A 25,449-nucleotide genomic window follows, 5' to 3' on the forward strand; every position below is an offset into this window, starting at 1 on the left:
ACGGAACAAAACTCGTAGGTATATTCGTGGGAGATGGATTTATCTATTATCGTAGACTTTTCTGTGTGATACATATTTGTTTATTAAATTCTTCGACTTTGGGTCGTAGCAACTCTTAGTTGTGGGTGAGATCAGCTAAGGGAATCAAGTGCGCAGTATCCTGCTGGGATCAGTGTGAGATTGATTGGGGTTCAACTACAGTCCATACCGAAGTCAGTTTGGAGTAGGCTAGTGTCTGTAGCGGATTAATACAGTGTGTGTTCAATCTGGACTAGGTCCCGGGGTTTTTCTGCATTTGCGGTTTCCTCGTTAACAAAATTCAGGTGTTTGTGTTATTTCTATTCCGCATTATATTTGTTTATATAATTGAAATAATACATGTTGTGCGTTGTTCAATCAATTAGAATATCCGACCTTTTGGTTGTTGATTTAAATTGATTGACTTGGATATTGGTCTTTGGTACCATCCAAGTTATCTCTCTTGTATTTGATAAAGACTCGCAGATTTCTATTTGCTTGAGTATATATCAAATCGAGAGATTGAGATATAAACTCTTTGATATACTTTTATCTAGATTGAGTTTGACTGTCTAGTTGATTCTCTAAAAAGTATATTAGAGTTTATCCATACAGATTGCTAAGCGAAATATTGGGTGTGGTTGTTAGACCCCGCTTTTTCAAGGAACGTCTACATTATGCCGAGGCCTTTTCAGCACAATTGGCTCTAGTGTTGGCAGAAAACTCTGCAGTTAGGCGTGCTCGGGTGGGAGTAATCCAGGGATGAGTGACAATCCGGGAAATTCCTCTCGGATTATCGCAGCGATGCCCGTTGGAAACTCCACACTGCCGGATAACCGCAGTGTCTAAGTTGGGACAGTATCGGTGGAGGGAGCGGTCATTACAAATGGTATCAGAGCCGACGGCGGGTCACCTGCCGAGGGTAGAAAGGTACGTTGGCCGGGGTTGGTCCAGGTTCTTCTCATGAGGGGCAGGGAACGTTGGAGATCTGGGCTTGTAAATGTATTCTGGTGCCGAGGACGGCTCCAATTTAATGTGGTGGTATTGTAATACCCCGATATTCGGCAGTGGTTGGACGAATGGAATATAAGTAATGGTTTGTCATTTCCTAACACCGAGGCCTGATGAGTACACTTGATTGGGTTGTGAGAAAAGTTTCTCAGTTAAGCGTGCTCGGCCGAGAGTAGTCACAGGATGGGTGACCTCTCGGGAACCTGCTGCTGAATAACAGCAGTAGTGTCGTTGAAAATCCAACACTGCTGGATAACCGCAGTGGGTAAGTAGGAACACTATCGGTGTTAGTTGGGATACAACTAGGGAGGGTCGCTTGTGCTCGGGTGAGAGATTATGCTAGGACGTTGATCTAGATATTGGTCTCACAAGAGGTAAGGAACGTCTATATTATACCGAGACCTTTTCAGCACAATTGGCTCCAACGTTGGTAAAAAACTCTGCAGTTAAGCGTGCTCGGGCGTGGGTAATCCAGGGATGGATGGCCATCCGGGAAGTTTCTGCCGGATTACCGCAGTGATGCTCGTTGAAAACCCCACACTGCCGGATAACCGCAGTGGCTAAGTGGGGACAGTATCGGTGGAGGGATGGGTATTTACAGAGGATGTTACACATAAGAAGTTATTAAAATATACTTACAGTATGAAGTATTGGTCTCGTGTCGATGTTCAGAGAATATGGGGCTAGAGAACATAAATTCACTGGGGAGCTCGAGCTATTGAGCTATAAAAAAGTCGAAAATACATGCATGTGCTCAGTCAAATGACATACCCTTTTGCAAAGGCGGTCGTTCTTTTCAGGAGGTACATAATGAAGTCTTTTATCCCCGGGCCGAGGACTATTCACAATCTCCGGTACATAAGGAAGGAGAGAATTACCGCCACGCCACGACTGCATTAGAAAGATGAACTTGAATGATCTACTAAGACGAAGCAATTAACAACACGAAGCAAAGTAAAGTCTCCCTCACCTGATCAAGATAATTAAGAATTTACGTCTTGCAATTGAGATCGTTTGCAAATTCGGATTCTTTCTTATCTCCGGGAAAAAATGATTGTTATTGGTCACCTAAGGAGCGCTCATAACAAAATTCGTAAGTAACTCCATTTGTGTCTTCCAAAATGCTGCATACTCTGGAGTTAAACTAGTTTTTCTTTCGGCCTCCAAGAATGGAATTTTTTTATCCAATGTATGATGCGAGTTAAAAGTCTCCAAAAGAATTTCAATAGAGGGCGCTCCAGAGCGATGATAAGATAAAGCCTGATCAATCCCATCTGCCTGGATACCCTGTTGATATTATAACTTTGTGTCGAAAGATTGGCATTTCACAATGGCTGGGATATATCCGGAAATGCAGATACTTACTAAAGTAATTCGACTATCATCTATGGCATCACCATCACCAGGATCCGGGGAAATGTCGAAGTTATCAGCAAAAGTCTCCAGGGTAATTATCGGGTCCAGTTTCAAACCCCGGGGTCTGAAGTTCACTTTTATCTCGGCATCTAACATATCGATAAGCTCGATATTAGGAAGTTTCTAATTGTTAATCCAGCGACATATGCGAGCGTATTCGATAGGTCCGCTGGGTACTGAAGGTTTTGATTTGGGAGCATAATCCGGGAAATGTTCCCATAGCCCAAGCTTGCAGAAACATGACGTGAGCGAAGGACAATACTCTAGTGCAACCATTGGAAGTTCTTATATCACGAACGAAGTTGTCTAAATGAGAATACAAAGTACCTAAGAACAAACTACCAAGAGGAAGAACCTTGCCACCAGCAAAAGCTACAACGAAAGGAACGAGCCAGGGTTTTAAATGACCCCCAGGCGGACCTTCGAATATGTCCCTGGATAGCCAAAGTAAAAGGAATGCCGCAATCAATAATGGGTGACTGTGTTAGAGCATATCTCGGTTGAACCCACCAAGCGTTGGTATGTCAACTTTGGTTGTTATATTTTAGTGAGCCAAAAATCATTTAAGAGTCGCTTGATTATGTACTAGAGTCAACTTCGTATAGGTTAGCTTGAAAGTATTAGGATATGAGACATTACAAGTATTGCGAATACTTGAAGAAGTAAGGAGCTACAACGAAAACATCATCCTTCCACTTGAGGTTAGTGATATTTGACTTGAACTGTTTCATTCCCTAAACGTATTTTTCAAGTCGTGCATATTGAAAACAAAACTGCCAAGCATGAATAATTATACTCTAGTTAGACATAGTATTAAGGAATACAATACGAGGTTTATTGCTTAACCATTAAACTTTGTAGATAAGACATTGACATAATCATTTTGAATGCTATTGTGATTATGTATGGGTATAAGGTGAAGATTTCATCCTAGAAAACAATGTTTTACATTTGTTTTAAGGAAGTAAATTCATGAACTTGTTTTGTGAATCGAAAGAGAAATCGTCGGGCATTATTGGTATATTATTCATTGCATATCTTTTGAACTACCAATATGTGTGATTAGTATAACCCTCATAACTTGTTTATGTTCTTGGTAAAACTATTCACAAAGGCCTGACTTTTGTATTGGTATGACTTTTATTAGTGAAACCGATCTTAAGTAATCACCTGAGATGGTATGAACGTTTTTGTGTTATTGGTATGACAGACTCTGGGTAAAGGGGATCCGATCCTAGTAAGAGGTGCAAACTATCACAAAGGGGAATCGATCCTTGTATGAGGTGCATCAAGTTTTTAGTAGAAAGGGGAACCGATCCTATGGACATGTGCAGCACGTTTTTAGGCAAAGGGGAACCGATCCTATGGACATGTGCAACACATACAAGTTAGATACCATATATATGTGGGGAACCGATCCTAGTACCTAGTCAACCGAATTTTGGAAAGCTAGTGTGACTATGCACAATACTCACATGGAGGTAGAACCGAAACTTGTTTTAGTAGAACCGTTAAACCCATGATTAGTGATTGAGTGTTCTTAATCAATCACATAATTCTTGAAAGTCAGATGAACTAATTCTAAACTTGTTTGGAAGTGTGGCAAATCGGTTTCAAGATTGTAAGTATGAAAGAGGACTTACAAAGTAAGGATGTCGACATACTTGGAACATGTGCAGTAACGCTTATCTTTCATTGCTCAAAGTTATTCCTTAATAGCTAAAGGAAGAAAATCCCGGATCGAATAAAGTAAGTTAAAAATCTTTTATTTAAGGTTTTTAATTTTATACTTGGAAAATGAAAATTAGTAATGTGCATTTACTAGTTGGAGATTTTCTAAGAGATTTTCGGTCAATATTTGGACAAAGCATTTCCATGAATTATGGAAACCGAATCTGGAATATATTGCATATCTTGAGAATTCGGTTTTGGAAATTCCTTGGTGTACAAACTTCCATGATCTATAAATATGAAAGTTTGCATTTCGAGCAAACTAATCCTCGTACAATAAGAACTTTCTCAGTTGTGCTGCTACTGGTGAAGCCGCCTATTAGGAGAAGAGAGTAACCTAATTAGGCGAAATCTCTTACGGCCGCTCAGTTTAAAGTCTTCTTTGGGATTGAGAAGCTCTATTAGTACCGTTGGTGGGAAACTAGATAATTGCGGTTTATCTTTTGTTTTCGATTGATTTGATTGAATAACGGTGGTTGAACTTTGATTGCTCCTAGTTTGTTTATGCTTGAGAATCTTCTCTTCTGAAATAAGATTCACTCAAACTAGATCGAAGTTTCGATGGGGATCTTTAGAATTTTTGTAGATCTAAAGACGTCTTGTGATAATCCATTTTTAACAGACTCCGTTCTGTGCGTGATTGATCACAAGAGATTCAAGTTGATTGTGTGCAGGTGTTTATTGAAGATCCAAGAAGATTTGAAGACAAAGAAGACTTTGAAGATTTCTGATTTGGGATTCATAATCTTTGGAGTGCACAATACTTGTTTCGGTAAAAGAGGATCCAACAATAATCGGTTTATCCTTGTGGTAGATTAGATTGATTAGTTGTGTAGATCGGCATCAATACAATTCTTTGTGATTAAAAGTATTGATTGCAAAATCTTAACAATTACTTCGATAGTTGATAATAAGATAGATCTAAGAACCTGGCGAAGGAGTTTATTGAGATAAACAGAAGAGCCTTTGTCGAACTCATATCACTTGGTTGAAAAGAGTTGCTACCAAACAGATTTGTTGTTCCTTTACTGTTTGGAATACGAACCAAAGGAATTGTTCCAAGTACGTGACGTATTATAGGTCGGAGGCGTGGGAATACAGACGGAACTAGGTGAACTATAGGTTTAGTTGCTTGGTCTCAACTATACGAAGTTGGTTTAAATTTTGTATAGCGGCTTAATTCTGAGAGTATTCAATTCTGGACTAGGTCCCGGGGTTTTTCTGCATTTGCGGTTTCCTGGTTAACAAAATCTTGTTGTGTTATTTACTTTTATTTTCCGCAATTATAATTGTTGTTATTATAATTTAATGTAAATTACACAAACCTTAATTCCTATTTACTTGATAGCAATCCTATTGTGTTTGGTTAAGTCCGAACCTATTATCAAGTAAACATACTTCGTTGTTGTATTATCTCGATCTCGTATCCATAGACGATCACACGAAGTGTGAACCGATTTGTTGTATTTTCTCGACTTAGTCCATAGACAATCACTTTCGGAGAAAGGACTTATAGTTGGAAAACTTTTAGTTTGAGGTATATTTGGGTACCCTCGTCTTTTCAGACTGGTTGTTAGGCCTTCGACACTGGTGTCATCATTCCACCAGTAATCAACCCAGGCGGAATACCTCTCTTCTCAGTTATAAATGGGTCTCTTTAGACTTTCGATTTTATGGATCAAGATGTTGGTGTTCTCATCTTCCTCATGATGCTTTGAAGGAATGCTGCTGAAAAGATGAGGGTACCCAAATATACCTCAATCTAAAACTTTTCCACCTATAAGTCATTTCTCCGAAAGTGATTGTCTATGGACTGAGTCGAGAAAATACAACTAATCGGTTCACACTTCGTGTGATCGTCTATGGATACGAGATCGAGACAATACGACAACAAGATAACTTGTGTGATTGACTATGGATACAAGATCGAGATAATACAACAACGAAGTATGTTTACTTGATAATAGGTTCGGACTTAACCAAACACAATAGGATTGCTATCAAGTAAATAGGAATTAACGTTTGTGTAATTTACATTAAATTATAATAACAACAATTATAATTGCGGAAAATAAAAGTAAATAACACAACAAGATTTTGTTAACCAGGAAACCGCAAATGCAGAAAAACCCCGGGACCTAGTCCAGAATTGAATACTCTCAGAATTAAGCCGCTATACAAAATTTAAACTAACTTCGTATAGTTGAGACCAAGCAACTAAACCTATAGTTCATCTATTTCCCTCAGTATCCCTGGGCCTCCAACTTATAATAAGTCACGCACTTGGAACAATTCCTTTGGTTCGTATTCCAAACAGTAAATGAACAACAAATCTGTTTGGTAACAACTCTTTTCAAACAACGTGATATGAGTTTGACAAAAGGCTCTTCCGTTTATCCCAATAAACTCCTTTGTCGGGTCCGTAGATCAATCTCTTCAACAACTACCAAAGTAATTATTTAGACTTATGCAATCAATACTTTTAATCACCAAGAATTGTATTAATGCCGATCTACTCAACTAATCAATCCAATCTATCACATAGATAAACCGATTATAGTTGGATCCCTTTCCAGCCGAAAAAAGTTTTGTACACACCAAATATTATGAACCCAAATATCTTCTTTGTCTTCAAATCTTCTTTGATCTTCAATAAACACCTGCACACAAATAACATGAATCTCTTGTGATCAATCACACACAGAACAGAGTATGTTAACGATGGATTATCACAAGACGTCTTTAGATCTACAAACAGTTCTAAAGATCCCCGTCGAAACTTCGATCTAGTTTGAGTGAATCTTATATCATAAGAGAAAATTCTCAAGCATAAACAAACTAGGTGCAATTAAAGTTCAACAACCGTTAGTCAATCAAATCAATTGAAAACTAATAATAAACTGCAATTATCTAGTTTCCCACCAACGGTACTCGTAGATCTTCCCAATCCCCAAAGAAGTCTTTAAAACGAGTGGTCGTAAGAGATTTCGCCTAATTAGGGTACTTTCCTCTCCGAATAGACGGCTCCACCAGTAACAACACAACTAGGTAGTTTTGCTGGCTCTGGGATTAGTTTGCTAGAAATGCAAACTTCAGTATTTATAGAAAAGGAAGTTTGGACATCAAGGAATTTCCAAAACCGAAAATATTCTTAAGATATGCAATATATTTCCAAATTCGGTTTTCATAATTCTTGGAAATGTCTGTCCAAATATTGACCGAAATCTCAGTAGAAAATCTCCAATTATTAAATGCACATTACTATTTTTTATTCTCTAAAGATATGCACTTTAATTGCTGGAAATTAAAAGCATATAAAATTAAAAACCTTAATTAAAAGATTCTCAATTTATTTCGATCCGGGATTCTCCTTTAGATATTAAGGAATATCTTTGAACAATACAAGATACTCCCTCTGTTTCAAAAAGACCGTCCTGTATTCCATTTCCGTCTGTTTCAAAATTGTGTCCAACTTCTGTTTATAGGCGTATTTTTCAATGAACTCTCTATTATAGCCTTTAATTTTTTATATTCATAAATGCATATTAATGGGACCTAATCTAAAATATTAAAGAAATTTGTACAATTAAGGAAACAAATATATCCTTCATTCTTTTTAAAAGACAATATATTTGGCTCCAATTAAATTCCCTAAAGAGTTTATACTCCATAAATTCGATATCTTTTAGTTTTCCTTTTTTTATTTCCTATTTACAATCCTCTTAACAATTTTAGGCAGTTCTTAATACTTTCATTTTTATTAACATAAAATAGGTAAATAGTTAAGGGTAGTAAAGTAAAGTATTATGGTCTCCCTAATATTTTGACAAAGTCAAAGCGTACTGTCTTTTAGAAACGGAGGGAGTAAGAGTTACTTCACATTTTCAAAGTATGTCGACATCTTTACTTTGTAAATCCTTTTTTCATATTTACAAACTTGGAACCGATTTGCTACACTTTCAAACAAGTTTAGAATTGGTTCATCTGACTTCCAAGAACTATGTGATTGATTATCCTATCAAATCACCATTAATGTGTTTCACGGTTCTACCTCAACATAAAGTTTTGGTTCTACCTCCAAGTGGGTGCTAGGATCGGTTACACTAGTTACAATAAAATGGCTAACTAAGTACTAGGATCGGTTACCACTTCTTATGGTAAAACTTGTGATCGGTTGACCAAGTTATAGGATCGGTTACACCAACTTACTAAAACTTGTTAAACCTCTTACGAGGATTGATTACACTCTCTCTTGTGATCGGTCACACCTCTTACTAGGATCGGTTACCCAATGACTAGTATTTAGTCACACCAATTTCAAGATTTCGATCTTACCATCTCAGGTGATTACTTAAGATCGGTTTCACTAATAAAAGTCATACCAATACAAAAGTCAGGCCTTGTGAACAGTTTTACCAAGATACATAAACAAGTTATGAGCGGTTATACCAAACACACATATTGGTAATCCAAATATTTACAATGAATAACAATACCAATAAGACTAGAGATTTCCCTTTCGATTCACAAAATAAGTTTATGAATTTACTTCCTTTACACGAATGTAAAACATTGTTTCCTAGGACGAAATCTTCACCCATACCTATACCTATACATAATCACAATAACATTCATACGATTATGTCGATGTCTTATATACGAAGTTCAAAAGATATACGTTATACTTCATATTGTAATTCCTTAATACTATGTCTAACTGGAGTATAATATTCACAGCTTCGAAGTTATGTTTTCAATATGCACGACTTGAAAGATACATTAGGAATAAAACAGTTCAAAACAAATATTACTAACCTCAAGAGGAAGGATGATGTCGTCGATGTAGCTCTTTACTTCTTCACATTCTTCAAGTCTTCACGTAATACTTGTAAGTCTCATATCCTAATAACTTTCTAGCTAACCTATACGAAGTTGACTCTAATAAATAATCAAGTGACTCTTTAAAATGAGTTTTGATTCACTAAAATATGACAACCAAACTTGACATACCAACACTTGGTGGGTTCAACCGAGCTATGCTCTAACAATCCCCCCCTTTGTCAATTTTAGTGACAAAACTCTTACATCATATGGATAAACAAATTACAAGAATTCATTACACATACGCTTTTCAAGTTTCAACAGCAAAATAACCTGTATACATTCTGTTAGAGCACTGCTCGGTCGAACTCGCATGCGTTGCTATCTCAAGCATGTTTTTCAATGTTAGTGATCAAAACTATAAGTATTGATTTCTAGCCTACTATTAGCTAAGTCTCGGACTAGAATAGAAAGTATAGTTGAGCTCAAGAACTCTATGGAGATCATCATACAAGACGAAGAACTACTCAAGGAACTGGTGGAACTTCATCGATTAAAAGGTATGTGGAGACTTGAACTTATCTATCACTCAAAAGTCTATCTACTTTATCTCCTATATTGAGACAAAAGTCGTTTTGCTATATAGACTATGATTATACACACTTGCTATTTCGAGCCGAGTTTATCTCGCTTATCTATTTCTCGAAATATGTGTTGGTAAGCTTTTGCTTTGGCCAACTTCATCTTTACCTAGTGACGAAAGTCATGTTATGTTTCAATCACTTGAAAATGGCTTTGACGAAAAATGGTTTGTGAATAACAATCATATAACGTCCTCTAAGAATGTTTCAATGATTGAAATGAGAGTTCAGATTATATAACCATGGTTGGATATAAACATTGTGAGGTAACTCATACATGTATAAGTCCTTATTCCTTAAACCAAAGTATGCGTACTTTGTTGATCAGGAAAACCGGAACAGAGTACGCGAACCCAGTCCACGTACTGCCGGAGGTTCTCTTCCCGAGAAACTCTGCTGGAGTTTATGAACTATTTACAAACTTATTCCGGGTACTTAAGTCCACGTACCAGTTCACGTACTTAAGTTGGTTATTTTCTAAAAACGATTATTCGTGAACTTAAACTTATATAAACTAAGGAATGCAAGTTTGCAAAACGTGGCTATAGAGTTCATGAATCGATTCGAGTGAATCAAATCGTTTTTGTTTCAATTGTGTCTATTGTAAAGATCTAAGCAATTGAACAACTCTCTAACTAGTTCATTTGAGTCACTTGAACTAGTTATGGTAAAGAAGAATATGGTTGATATGAAAGTGCTCATATGGCTAACCATTTGGTTACCTACTGTTGAACCAACTAGATGTACAAGTTTGGGTACGGTTACACGAAACTAGATAAACGTGCATTTTATTTGTGTGTAACAAGCTAAGTTTCGATCTAACAGTTGAAAGATATTAGCTTGAATCTAATCAGATTTTCATCTAACTGTGAATATTGAATGCGTTGTTACTAAGCTAACATTGATTGTAAATCCTGATTTGAAAGACTATATAAGGGAGAACTCTAGCAACTGGGAAACCTAATCCCCACACCTCATGTGTGATACTAGTTGTATTATCTAAAGTCGATTCTACTTTAACCTTAGGTTTCTATCGAGACCCTGTAGGTTAACGACTTGAAGACTTCATTGGGATTGTAAAGCCAGACCGATACTACTTTTCTTGTAGTTGTGTGATATGATCTTGTTGTTTCTATTGTACTAAGTACAATCGAAAGGATTGGCTTGAGATTGATTTCTCCGGTAGGAAAGATATAAAAGTAATCACAAACACCTTCGTCTCATCGTTTGTGATTCCACAATAACTTGTTTCGCTAGTCGATTAAGTTTATTATGAGGTGATTGATAATACTAGGTTGTTCTTCGGGAATATAAGTATGGTTTATCAATTGGTTCCTGTTCACCTTGATTTATCAAAAGACGGAACAAAAACTCGTAGGTATTTCTGTGGGAGACATATTTATCTATTACCGTAGACTTTTCTGTGTGATACATATTTGTTTATTAAAGTCTTCGACTTTGGGTCGTAACAACTCTTAGTTGTGGGTGAGATCAGCTAAGTGTGTAGTATCCTTCTGGGAGCAGAGACGTAAGGAGCGCAACTGTACCTTGAATCAGTGTGAGATTGATTAGGGTTCAACTATAGTCCAGACCGAAGTTAGTTTGTAGTAGGCTAGTGTCTGTAACGGCTTAATACAGTGTGGTGTTCAATCTGGACTAGGTCCCGGGGTTTTTCAGCATTTGCGGTTTCCTCGTTAACAAAACTTCTGGTATATGTGTTATTTATTTTCCGCATTATATTTTGTTATATAATTGAAATATCACAGGTTGTGCGTTTGAATTAATCAATTGGGAAATCCAACCTTTGGTTGTTGATTGAAATTGATTGATACTTGAACATTGGCCTTTGGTACCGTTCAAGTGATTTCTCTCGTATTCAATTAGACTCGCAGCTTTGTATTTGCTTGAGTAAGTATTGAATCGAGAAAGAGAGATATAACTCTTTGATATACTTTTATTAAGATTGAGTCTGACTGTCTAGTTGATTCTCTTAAAAGTATATTGGAGTTAGTCCATACAGATTGCTAATCGAAATATTAGATGTGGTTGTTAGACCCTCGCTTTTTCAATTGGTATTAGAGCGGGCAAACACTATAAACCTAATAAGTTTGTGTTTGTTTGATCCTTAAAAATTTCCCTATGGGAAATTTCTTTGGAAAACTTGCTCTTGGCATCTGTAACGCATGCCATAATTTCGTAAAGATTGTTCCAAGATTATTATGGTCAAAACCTTCAGTTTCTTATAATAATCTCATTTCATCTAAGAACTTGCAAAACTTAGATGATGAGAAACAATCTAAAGAAAAAATTAAAAATAATGGAAGATTGAGAAAACGTTCATTACGCTCAAGATATGGACCCTCACTAGATTAACTCTTAATCTTTTTGAGAAATACTATCGTAATGGATCAATTGACAAAGATCTATTTAGAACGTTTGAAAGTGTTTTCAGATTCTTAGAAAAACTTAATTTTGTTAAGTTTAAGAATCGACCCGATAAAAGTTCCGTACATGTAAAACTATGGAATAATGATGTACGGACTGTTAGAGCATTGCTTGGTCGAACTCGCATGCGTTGCTATCTCAAGCATGTTTGTCAATATTAGTGATCAAAACTATAAGTCTTCATTACTATCCTATTAGAGCTAAGGTCTCGTACTAGGATAGAAAGTGTAGTTGAGCTCAAGAACTCCATGGAAATCATCATACAAAGACGAAGGACTACTCAAGGAACTGGTGGATCTTCATCGACTAAAAGGTATGTGGAGACTTGAGCTTATCTATCACTCAAAAGTATATCTATTCTATCTCCTACTCTTGAGACAAAAGTCGTTTTGATATATAGACTTTCATTATGGACATTTTCTATTTCGAGCCGAGTTTATCTCGCCTATATATTTCTCGGAATATGTGTTGGTAAGCTTTCGCATTAGCCGAATTCATCTTTACCAAGTGACGAAGTCATGTTATGTTTCAATCACTTTGAAAATGGCTCTGACGAAAAGTGGTCTGTGAATAACGGCTATATAACGTTCTCTGAGAATGTTTCAATGATTGAAATGAGAGTTTAGATTACATAACCATTGATGGATATAAGCATTGTTGTGGAAATACATATATGCATAAGTCCTATTCCTTGAACCAAAGTTTGCTAACTTGTTGGTCAAGTGAAGTTGGAAGTGGCGTGAGCCAAGTCCACGAACTTGCGGAACTTCTCGGCCCGACATTTTCTGCTGGAGTTTGTGTACTCCTTCCATGAGCTTAAGTCCGCGAACCCAGTCCGCGAACTTGTGCGGCTTATATCTAAAGTCGGTTGTTCTTGAACTAATTTTTAAATAAACTAAGAAATACTTTTGCAAACCGTGGCTATAAAGTTCATGAACCGATTCAAGTGAATCAAACCGATTTTGGTTCAATTGTGTCTTGTGCAGTTACATAAGATTTCCTTGCAATTGAACAACTCTCTAACTAGTTCATTTGAGTCATTTGAACTAGTTATGGTGAAGAAGAATAAGGTTGATATGAGAGTAATCATATGGCTAACCATTTGGTTGACTTGTTGAACCAATAAATGTTAATGTTTAGGTACGGTTCCTAAAACCAAAATTGGACATTTCATTTGTGTGTGACAAGCTAAGTTTTCGATCTAACGGTTGAGAAATATTAGCTTGAATCTAATCAGTTTTTCATCAAACGGTGAATATTGAATGCTTTGTTACTAAGATAACATTGATTGCAAAACCTGATTTGAAAGTGTATATAAGGGAGAACTCTAGCAACTGGGAAACCTAATACCCACACATTTTGTGTGATACTAGTTGTGCTAAGCTAGAGTAGATTCTCCTTTAAACTTTGGTTTATTCTTTTAAACCAGGTTAACGACTTAAAGACTTCATTGGGATTGTGAAGCCATACCGGTATTACTTTTATCGTAGTTGTATGATCTGATCTTGTTGTTTCTATCGTACGAGTACAATTGTAATAATTGGATTGAGATTGATATCTCCGATAGGAAAGATAAAAAGTAATCACAAAAAAACTTTGTCTCATCGTTTGTGATTCTGCAATATCTTTTTTCGCTACGTCGATTAAGATTATTGTGAGGTGATTGATAATACCGAGCTGTTTTTCGGGAATATAAGTCTGGTATTATTGATTGGTTCATTTTCACCTTGATTTATCAAAAGACGGAACAAAACTCGTAGGTATATTCGTGGGAGACGGATTTATCTATTATCGTATACTTTTCTGTGTGATACAGATTTGTTTATTAAAGTCTTCGACTTTGGGTCGTAGCAACTCTTAGTTGTGGGTGAGATCAGCTAAGGGAATCAAGTGCACAGTATCCTGATGGGATCAGAGGCGTATGAGCATAACTGTACCTTGGATCAGTGTGAGATTGATTAGGGTTCAACTACAGTCTAGACCGAAGTTAGTTTGGAGCAGGCTGGTGTCCGTAGCGGCTTAATACAGTGTGTTCAATTTGGACTAGGTCCCGGGTTTTTCTGCATTTGCGGTTTCCTTGTTAACAAAATTATGGTGTTTGTGTTATTTATATTCCGCATTATATTTGTTTATATAATTAAAATAATACAGGTTGTGCGTTGTTCAATCAATTAGAATATCCGACCTTTAGGTTGTCGATTTAAATTGATTGACACTTGGATATTGGTTTTTGGTACCATCCAAGTTATCTCTCTTTGATAAAGACTCGCACATTTTTATTTTCTTGAGTAAAGATCAAATCGAGAGATTGAGATATAAACTCTTTGATATACTTTTATCTAGATTGAGTCTGACTGTCTAGTTGATTCTCTAGAAAGTATATTAGAGTTTGTCCATACAGATTGTTAAGCGAAATATTGGGTGTGGTTGTTAGACCCCCGATTTTTCAATTGGTATCAGAGCAGGCAAACACGTTCAAGACCTCACAAGTCTGTGTTTGTAGCGATCTGATTATGGACGAATTTATCTCTAATAACGTACCAGTTCAGAAATTACCAGATGTTCCTAAAATCTTGAATTCACCTGAGAGAACTATCACTTCTAAGTCAATATCTAAACATTCTCTTGATGTAAAAACTGTTGATTGGGAAACTCTCCTAGATGAACAGTTGGATGAACTTTCTGATGAAGGTGATTCAGATATTGATAGATATGTTGATGAGGAAGTCTCAGAGTATGTTAAGTTTATGGATTCGTGGAATATGAAGAAGATTACAACTTCTCATGTCTCACCTCTTCTGACTCCTCTATTTCGAGAAAACAAGAAGTTGAGAAGATGTTACGCATGTGTTTATTTTTCAAATCGTTCTAACGAATCGATCCTCAAGGATTCTGAGGAAAACCTACGTATGAAGTCACTTGAATGTGATAATCTTTATCAAAAATACTTCTTGTTGGAAGAGAAACTTGCAGATTCTGAAACAAGATATGACTCTCAACAAGAAAGTTTTGATGACAAAGAACTTAGTCTTCTTGCCAAAAAAAAAAATCCTTGGAGACTGACCTTGCAGCTGCTATTCATAAAGTGAAATCACTTGAAGAGAGTATGAGAAGATTCATATCTAGCTCTACAATATTGTCTTCTATGATTGGATCATGTAAAGAACATCATGATACACGTGGTCTGGGCTATAAAGGAATAGACGCTCCAAAAACTGGTAAGATCAACTTTGTTAAGGCCATTGTTAATTCTTCATGTGAAAAAACTTTCGCAGCTGGTAATGTGCCTAAAAGCAAGGAGTCTACTTCTTCCAAATCTACTCACACGAGAAAGGTTAAGAATAAATACTTTAACTGCTATTTCTGCGGAAAGAAAGGACATTCTGAGCGAAGATGTCGGTTTCGTTTAAGGAATGAAAAACTTCACAACATGCTTGCATGGATGTCTAAAGAAGTTATCAAACCGCTCTCTCACATTATTGGAGTAAAAGCACTTTCGGCAATCAAGAAAACTACTATGATAAGTCTTTTCTTAGTTGTTCTTTTGAAATGAAAATGGTAGAAGTAAGAATGGTCGAAGAGTAACTGACTTCTTAAATAACTCTGAAAAGAGGAAAAGACATGGGAGAAAGAAAGAAAAGTCAAGTTTTTTGTCTCTCCCTGGAGAATGCCGTAATTCCAAGAATTCAGCTCCAGATTGCTTACATATCAATAATCGAGTCTCAGAACTAATGGTAAGCATAAACAAACTCAAATGGGGCATCAAAAAATCATGGAAAGCGATTGACTCAGGTACTCCTAGTTCCTCTTTTAATAAAACTCCTTAAACTATGACATGTGATTTGTCTCTAAATCCTTCTGAAGGAGAAAAAGAAGAAGTCAAAATTGACGAGCAAAATGCTCATCCTAATACACCATGACTGCCCTCTTTTGTCCTTGAGATTTTTTTTGTTTGCGTGTACTTCCTATAAATAGTTGGTTCTCAACTATTTGTCATGACCTTCGAACTCCATTCTTCTTTTAGTCACATCTTAAGGCCGTGACCACCAGTGCACGAACTCCTGGACCACACGAGCGTGTACAAGTTTCCTAGGGTTTTCCATGGAACGTATTTATATACTTGGGTGTCATCCCGTGTTACACTGTTCTGAAAGGTCAAAGGGTATTACCAATTTGGTGTGCACAATGAATGGAGGAAACGAAGATGATGAAGTCAAGAAAGGGAAGACTATCGAGTTTCATGAGAATCCTGTTTTCATAACATGCCTTCATGCCATTGATCATGAAAACAAACTACCAGTTCAAATTTCATCACAACTGGTAGGAAATCTTCTTTAAGATTTTGAAGTCGTACGTGAACAACTCGGAATTGCAACAAGGAATCTTGAGTTTTTGAAAAACGAACTGAAGAAAGCATCCGATAAGATCTTCTATGTTCAATCTCTGGTTTCTTACCGGATCTAGTGTTTTTTAGATCATGTTCTTTATAGGAGTTTCTTTGCCTAGTAAATCTTCTATTTTTCTTGTTTTGTTTAGAAGAATAACTAGAGGTTGGAATAGCCTTTTTTGTGATTACACATAGCTATGTCCAACGTTTTTATCTTCATGTTTTTAGATTTATTGGTTTAAATTCTAAATTGTTTGGAAGATGATTTTTGCAGTATTAATATTTATGGTTTTATATATTGCAATATTTTTATGGGATATGTGTGCTTGCGTCCGTGAACTTGATTATCCCATATCTTGTCAAAAGTAAAGTCGTTCAAGAATTGATATGCATGTATTGATGAAAGAATGAATGGACTTTTGATAAATACAAAAGTTAAGCCTATATTGTCAATTATTGATGGAAGATAGGTTAAAATATTTTGTTTGCAAGGATTATGTCTATTAAAAGTCGTTATGCAAATAGTGATGGGAAATAGAATGAATTCTTGTGTATTCCGCAGTAATTGATCTTCCCTGATCCATATTTTATGTATTAGTGTGTGGCTCCGTAATGTGTCTTATGTTGAGCACGAAACAACCAAGTTGATTATTTTTATGATTAGCCTTGTTGTTGTTCCATAAGGTACTTTATGTTGAGCATTTTGAACTAAGTTAATCATCTTGTTTGGTTATTTAGTTATGACTCCATAAGTCTTCTTATGTTTGAGCGTTCATGACTGGGTTGATTGTTTTCATGATTAACTTATTCATTGCTCCATAGACTCTCTTATGTGAGTATGACCAATTAAATTGATTACTTTTGTAGTTAATTTGGTTGTGTATTTCGATTAGATTAATTATGGGTTTACTTGTGATTAATCTAATTGAGCGCTCTTAAGTCTCCATAAGTTTACTTGTGTTGAGCATTTTCGGTTAAATTAATCATGAACTTCTTGTGGTTAACTTAATATTTTGGGTTAAAATTCATACTTGTATGTGATTTTTTATGTACAAAGAAATCCTTCTTTTCTCTTTCGAAATTAAGGTCGCTCTTGTTATTCCCTTGGGAATGACATATTATGGGGGAGAGTTCTTTTTGAACTTGCGCTTAATTGCCAAATCTTTGTGGGGAGTGCGGATGTGGAATATTATAGGGGTTATCTTGTATCTTTAAACTCCTTGATGAATGCATTTAGCTTCGGCTTTATGATTGCATCTAAATAAGATGATGTGTGTTATTTCTTTTGGTCATGAAATTTCTCTTTCGGAAATTTCATTAGGATCCCGTTCTTGTACCTTTGCCAATTTTATTGACAAAAAGGGGGAGAATTAATATGTACTTTACACTACAAATACATATGGTTTTCGGATCATTATGTAAGGGGGAGTGGTTTCCATGTGAGATGGAGTATTGACTAAGGGGGAGTGATATATATCACCATAGTATTGTTGTTGAGGTTGTGATACAATTGAACTTTGACGTCAATGATACTATGACACTGTATAACAATGATTGAGAACTATTGTTTTCTTGTTGTTATAACTACGGATTTTCAACAACGATGATGCTAAACTTACAACCTTTGGGATCATTGGAGTACTTGGAAGTGACGAAGATTTAGAGTAATGTTGAAGATTAGGCATGTGGAATAGGAGCTACAAAACTTAATTTATTTATTTTTTGTATTCCATATGTATTAATAGTTTTGCCACTAAAATTGACAAAGGGAGATATTGTTATAGCATTGCTCGGTCGAACTCGCATGCGTTGCTATCTCAAGCATGTTTGTCAATATTAGTGATCAAAACTATAAGTATTGATTACTAGCCTATTAGAGCTAAGGTCTCGGACTAGGATAAAAAGTGTAGTTGATCTCAAGAACTCCATGGCAATCATCATACAAGACGAAGACTACTCAAGGAACTGGTGGATCTTCATCGACTAAAAGGTATGTGGAGACTTGAACTTATATGTCACTCAAAAGTCTATATATTCTATCTCCTACTCTTGAGACAAAAGTCGTTTTGATATATAAACTTTCATTATGCACATTTGCTATTTCGAGTCGAGTTTATCTCGCCTATCTATTTCTCAAAATATGTGTTGGTAAACTTTCGCTTTAGCCGAATTCATCTTTACCAAGTAACGAAAGTCATGTTATGTTTCAATCACTTTGAAAATTGCTCTGACGGAAAATGGTCTGTGAATAACGGCTATATAACGTTCTCTGAGAATGTCTCAATGATTGAAACGAGATTTTAGATTACATAACCATTGGTGGATATAAGCACTGTTGTGGAAATACATATATGCATAAGTCCTATTACTTGAACCAAAGTTTGCTAACTTTGTTGGTCAAGTGAAGTTGGAAGTGGCGTGAGCCAAGTCCGCGAACTCAGTCAGCGAACTTAGTCTGCGAACTTGCGGAACTTCTCGGCCCGAGATTTTCTGCTGGAGTTTGTGTACTCCTTCCATGAGATTAAGTCCGCGAACCCATTCCGCGAACTTGAGAAGGTTATATCTAAAGTCGGTTGTTCTTGAACTAATTTTTAAATAAACTAAGAAATACTTTTGCAAACCGTGGCTATAAAGTTCATGAACCAATTCGAGTGAATCAAATCGATTTTGCTTCAATTGTGTCTTGTATAGTTACATAAGACTTCCTTGCAATTGAAAAACTCTCTACCTAGTTCATTTGAGTCATTTGAACTAGTTATGGTGAAGAAGAATAAGGTTGATATGAGGGTAATCATATGGATAACCATTTGGTTGACTTGTTGAACCAACAAATGTTAATTTTTGGGTACGGTTCATAAACCCAAAATTGGACATTTCATTTGTGTGTGACAAGCTAAGTTTTCGATCTAACGGTTGAGAAATATTAGCTTGAATCTAATCAGGTTTTCATCTAACGGTGAATATTGAATGTTTTGTTACTAATCTAACATTGATTGCAAACCCTGATTTGAAAGTGTATATAAGGGAGAACTCTAGCAACTGGGAAACCTAATCCCCACACATTCTATGTGATACTAGTTGTGCTAAGCTAGAGTCGATTCTCCTTTAACCTTTGGTTTCTTCTTCCAAACCAGATTAACGACTTAAATACTTCATTGGGATTGTGAAGCCAGACCGATACTACTTTTATCGTAGTTGTGTGATTTGATCTTGTTGTTTCTATCGTACGAGTACAATTGTAATAATTGGCTTGAGATTTATATCTTCGATAGACAAGATAAAAAGTAATCACAAACAAACTTCGTCTCATCGTTTGTGATTTTGCAATATCTTTTTTCGCTGCGTCGATTAAGATTATTGTAAGATATTGAGCTATTCTTCGGTAATATAAGTCTGGTATTATTGATTGGTTCATGTTCACCTTGATTTATCAAAAGACGGAACAAAACTCGTAGGTATATTCGTGGGAGACGGATTTATCTATTATCGTAGACTTTTCTGTGTGATACAGATTTGTTTATTAAAGTCTTTGACTTTAGGTCATAGCAACTCTTAGTTGTGGGTGAGATCAGCTAAGGGAATCAAGTGCGCAGTATCCTGCTGGGATCAGAGGCGTAGGAGCATAATTGTACCTTGGATCAGTGTGAGATTGATTGGGGTTCAACTACAGTCCATACCGAAGTCAGTTTGGAGTAGGCTAGTGTCTGTAGCGGCTTAATACAGTGTGTGTTCAATCTGGACTAGGTCCCGGGTTTTTTATGCATTTGCGGTTTCCTCGTTAACAAAATTATGGTATCTGTGTTATTTCTATTCCGCATTATATTTGTTTATATAATTGAAATAATACAGGTTGTGCGTTGTTCAATCAATTAGAATATCCGACCTTTAGGTTATTGATTTAAATTGATTGACACTTGGATATTGGTCTTTGGTACCATCCAAGTTATCTCTCTTTGATAAAGACTCGCAGATTTATATTTGCTTGAGTAAAGATCAAATCGAGAAATTGAGATATAAACTCTTTGATATACTTTTATCTTGATTGAGTCTGACTGTCTAGTTGATTCTCTAGAAAGTATATTATAGTTTGTCCATACATATTGCTAAGCGAAATATTGGGTGTGGTTGTTAGACCCCCCCTTTTCACGGGCTAAACACTCTGTCAACACAAGTAGATCCAATGAGGGTTATCATGTTTTTGACACAGGGTCAAGGAATCAGAAGAATCTTCTTTCCAGTCATATCAAAAGGAAGATAGAAAGCTATGACAACCCTGATTATCATCATTACTTTGATTATATCACTGGGACTGCTCACAAATATCAACTAGAAATGTTGCATGAGGATTCTTCTGGACATCATGCCTCTTGATAACAAGCCTGGCACTACCCTATTTGTATGTATCTTGAGATGGGGCAAGAAATGGTTTGATTTGTGTATAGTTGGGTTAAGAATGTTATTCTATCATTTTGGAATTTTGAATAGAGCTTTCTACTGCATATGTCTTCTCTCACTAATTGTGTTGTCACGAGATGCACAACCTTGATGTGCGAACTACAAAGAAAATCCCACATTCTCTTTGTGGGTCGCGGTTCATAAACGGGTCCAAGCCCATTAGTGGGTTTTATAAAAAGGAAGTACGCGCACCTTCTTCTTCATCCCATCAGTCCGCGTACGTGAACACCTTAGGGTTCTTGTGTTTCCACCATTGAAACTTCTTTGGAGCAAGATTAAAAGGAAGGGTGTTCAAGGTTCATTCCAAGTAAGTAATTTCCTCTTGGTTCCATCCAATTTCTAGATCTCATGACGAATCTTAAGGTTTCAAATGGCTTGAGTTCTTCTAGCATGAATCTTCCCTTGGACCATAGTTCTCTTAGGATTAGGTTTGTCAATGATTTTTGTGCTAATGTTTTTGAAAGGATTTCATCTATGGGTCTTATTGTAGAAAAGAAATTGGATTTTTCTAGTGGACATAAAGAGGATTTAGTTTTCTTTGAAAAATTCAATCTTGGAAACATCTTTGATGGTCTTGGTCAAGGATTTGATACTCTCACAAAAATTTTCTATGCCAATATTCATGATGTTGATCTCGGAAAAATGGAATTCAAAACCATGATAAATAGAGAAAGGTTTCTTGTTAATAGAGAGTTGATTTCGAAAATTACCAAAATTTCGTTGGGTAATGTTCGTCTACCTAGGCCAAGTGATGAACGACCATCACATGAAGACATCTCTCTTGGTCCTTTTGGTAAGAAAGTTGCGTGGAATCAAGGAAAGTTTCCTACTAATGTTCTTAGTGTGTCCTTGATGGCTTTCGGAAAACTTGGTATCTCTAATCTTTGTCCCTCCACAATTGAGAATTCTCGGTGGAGTCGCGAGTTTGCGGAATTGGTCTATTTCCTTGAACTGGGTGTTTCGAGTCTCGATATTTGTGGTTTCATCATTTTTCAAATGACATCGATGACTTCACCCAACAAGAAGTTAGGTTATCCTTGCTTGATTAGTCAAATTTGCTTTGAACGCGGATTTGATTCTATTGGCAATTCTCTTGGAGTTCCCAAACCGGTTCGTCCATGCACCTTCAAACCTATAAGGGAGAATATATGCAAAAGACAAAGAGATGATTCCCTTGATGATTCTTGTGATCCTACCACCTTGAGTCTTCTTCAAAAAAATCACAAGGGCGTGTGTAAGGTCAATACAAGGGTGAAGTGTGTGCAAGAACAATTGTCGTTGGTTGCAACTAAGTTTCCCGAGCTCAAGGAAGAATTGAACATGATTCAAGCATCTTGGAGTGTTTCCGATGATGAATATGATAAGTAAATTGTGTTTTTATTTTATCTAGTAACTCTTCCTATAAGAATTTTATTCTTGTGTTTTTAGGAAGAATAACTAGAGCTTCGAATATCCATTATTGTGATTACACATAGCTATGTCCAACGTTTTCATCTTTATTTTTATAGGTTTATTTGAAAGATGATTTTTGCAGTATTAATCTTTATGGTTTTATATATTGCAATATGTTGTGGGATATGTGTGTTTACGTCCGTGAATTATAGTTGTCCCATACCTTGTCAAAAGTTAAGTCTTTCGTATTTCGATATGTGAGTAATGATAAAAGAATGAATGACCTTTTGACATGACAAAAATTTAAACCTATTATATCATTATGCAAATTTTGATGGAAGATAGGATGAAATTTTGTTTACGTGGATTATGTCTATTATATGTCATTGTGCAAATAGTGATGAAAAATAAAATGAATCCTTGTCTATTCCGCAGTATCAATCTTCCCTGATCCATATTTTATGTGTACACTGTGCGGCTCCGTAAGTTCTGTTATGTCGAGCATGACCAATTGAATTGATCACACTCTTGTGGTAATTTAGTTGTGTATTCCGATTAAATTAATCATGGGTCTTCTTGTGGTCAATTTAATTGAGTTTTTTTTTTATTCAAATTCATATTCGGATGTGATTTTTTATGTCCAAAGAAATCCTTCTTTTCTCGTGAAAGTAAGGTCGCTCTTGTTGTTATTTCGGGAATGACATTTTATGGGAGGAAGTTCTTAATTGAACTTGTGCTTAATTGCCAAATCTTTGTGGGGAGTGCGGCTGTGGAATATTATAGGGGTTATCTTGTATCTTTATAAACTCCTTGGTGAATGCATTTAGCTTTGGCTATATGATGGCATCTAAAAAGTTGATATGTACTTGCTTTTGGTTATGAAATGTCTCTATGGAAAATTTCATTAGGATCCCACTAGTTTTCGTACCTTTGCCAATTTTATTGACAAAAAGAGGGAGAATTAATATGTAGTTCACACTACAAATACATACGGTTTACGGATCATTATGTAAGGGGGAGTGGTTTCCATGTGAGATGGAGTATTGACAAAATGGGAGTGATACATATCACCATAGCATTGTTGTCGAAGTTGTGATACAGTTGAACTTTGATGTTGTATAATAATACTATGACACTGTATAACAATGATTGAGAATTCTTGTTTTCTCATTGTTATAGCTACGGATTTTCAACAACGATGATACTAAACTTACAACTTTTGGAATCATTGGAGTACTTGGAAGTGACGAAGATTTCGAGTAATGTTGAAGAACCAAGAAGATCAGGCATGTGGAAGAGAAGCTACAAAGTTTATTTATTTATTTTGTATTCTATATGCATTGATAGTTTTATCACTAAAATTGACAACGGGGGATATTGTTAGAGCACTGCTCGGTCGAACTCGCATGCGTTGCTATCTCAAGAATGTTTGTCAATGTTAGTGATCAAAACTATAAGTCTTGATTTCTAGTCTACTATTAACTAAGTCTCGGACTAGGATAGAAAGTATAGTTGAGCTCAAGAACTCTATGGCGATCATCATACAAGACGAAGAACTACTCAAGGAACTGGTGGAACTTCATCGACTAAAAGGAATGTGGACACTTGAACTTATCTATCACTCAAAAGTCTATATACTCTATCTCCTATCTTTAGACAAAAGTCGTTTTGCTATATAGACTATGATTATACACACTTGCTATTTCGAGCCGAGTTTATCTCGCTTATATATTTCTCGAATTACCTAGTGACGAAAGTCATGTTATGTTTCAATCACTTGAAAATGGCTTTGACGAAAAATGGTTTGTGAATAACAATCATATAACGTCCTCTAAGAATGTTTCAATGATTGAAATGAGAGTTCAGATTATATAACCATGGTTGGATATAAACATTGTGAGGTAACTCATACATGTATAGTCCTTATTCCTTGAACCAAAGTATGCGTACTTTGTTGATCAGGAAAACCGGAACAGAGTCCGCGAACCCAGTCCGCGTACTTTCGGAGGTTCTCTTCCCGAGAAAATCTGCTGGAGTTTGTGAACTATTTACAAACTTATTCCGGGTACTTAAGTCTGCGTACCAGTCCGCATACTTAAGTTGGTTATTTTCTAAAAACGATTATTCGTGAACTTAAACTTATATAAACTAAGGAATGCAAGTTGGCAAACCGTGGCTATAGAGTTCATGAATTGATTCGAGTGAATCGAATCGTTTATTGTGTCTATTATAAAGATCTAAGAAATTGAACAACTCTCTAACTAGTTCATTTGAGTCATTTGAACTAGTTATGGTAAAGAAGAATATGGTTGATATGAAAGTGATCATATGGCTAACCATTGGTTAACTACTGTTGAACCAACTAGATGTACAAGTTTGGGTACGGTTACACGAACCTAGATAAAAGTGCATTTCCTTTGTGTGTAACAAGCTAAGTTTCGATCAAACGGTTGAAAGATATTAGCTTCAATCTAATCAGGTTTTCATCTAACGGTAAATATTGAATGCTTTGTTACTAAGCTAACATTGATTGCAAACCCTGACTTGAAAGACTATATAAGGGAGAACTCTAGCAACTGGGAAACCTAATCCCCCCACCTCCTGTGTCATACTAGTTGTATTATCTAGAGTCGATTCTCCTTTAACCTTAGGTTTCTATGGAGACCATGTAGGTTAACTACTTGAAGACTTCATTGGGATTGTGAATCCAGACCGATACTACTTTTCTTGTAGATGTGTGATCTGATCTTGTTGTTTCTATCGTACTAAGTACAACCGAAAGGATTGGCTTGAGATTGATTTCTCTGATAGGCAAGATATAAAAGTAATCACAAACACCTTCGTCTCATCGTTTGTGATTCCACATTAACTTGTTTCGCTAGTCGATTAAGTTTATTGTGAGGTGATTGATAATACTAGGTTGTTCTTCGGGAATATAAGTCCGGTTTATCAATTGGTTCGTGTTCACCTTGATTTATCAAAAGACGAAACAAAAACTCGTAGGTATTTCTGTGGGAGACATATTTATCTATTACCGTAGACTTTTCTGTGTGATACAGATTTGTTTATTAAAAGTCTTCGACTTTGGGTCGTAGCAACTCTTAGTTGTGGGTGAGATCAGCTAAGGGAATA

This window comes from Papaver somniferum, unplaced genomic scaffold, assembly GCF_003573695.1.
Source record: "Papaver somniferum cultivar HN1 unplaced genomic scaffold, ASM357369v1 unplaced-scaffold_132, whole genome shotgun sequence".
NCBI lineage: Eukaryota > Viridiplantae > Streptophyta > Magnoliopsida > Ranunculales > Papaveraceae > Papaver > Papaver somniferum.